Consider the following 512-nt stretch of genomic DNA (forward strand, 5'->3'; position numbering starts at 1 on the left):
CGCTACCCCTTACCAAGCCTTAGTGCACCATCGCTCTTTAGATTTAGGCTTAGAACCCTTGTTGATAACAGGAATAGTTTGCTTCCTCCTCCTCATTACAATTTGGGAAACACAACAAGGTAAACCAGGGACCTGAACTGTAGTTCCTGATCCAAACAGAAAGGATTCCCTCAGTTGTGACACAATTCTACACTGCAAAAGCTTTCGTCATGCAGTTATGCTGTTTCTTCTATAAAAATAAAGGTCTATAGGCTAGTGGCTCAGTTAGTTCAGCATCTGAATGTTGATTTCGGCTCAGGTCATGATTTCACGGTTTGTGAGTTCAGGCCCCATGTCCGGCTCTGTGCTGTCCCTGGGGAACCTGCTTTGGATTCTCTCTTTCTCTCTGCCCATCCCCTGCTTGCGCTTATCTCTGTCTCGTTCAAAATGAGTAAATAAACTTTTAAAAAGTTAAAAATAAAGGTCTAGATATATAAAACAGGCTACGACTATTTTCTAAGCACTGTGGTTCA

The sequence above is a fragment of the Crocuta crocuta genome, unplaced genomic scaffold (genome assembly GCF_008692635.1).
Source record: "Crocuta crocuta isolate KB4526 unplaced genomic scaffold, BGI_CrCroc_1.0 scaffold394, whole genome shotgun sequence".
Taxonomy (NCBI): Eukaryota; Metazoa; Chordata; class Mammalia; order Carnivora; family Hyaenidae; genus Crocuta; species Crocuta crocuta.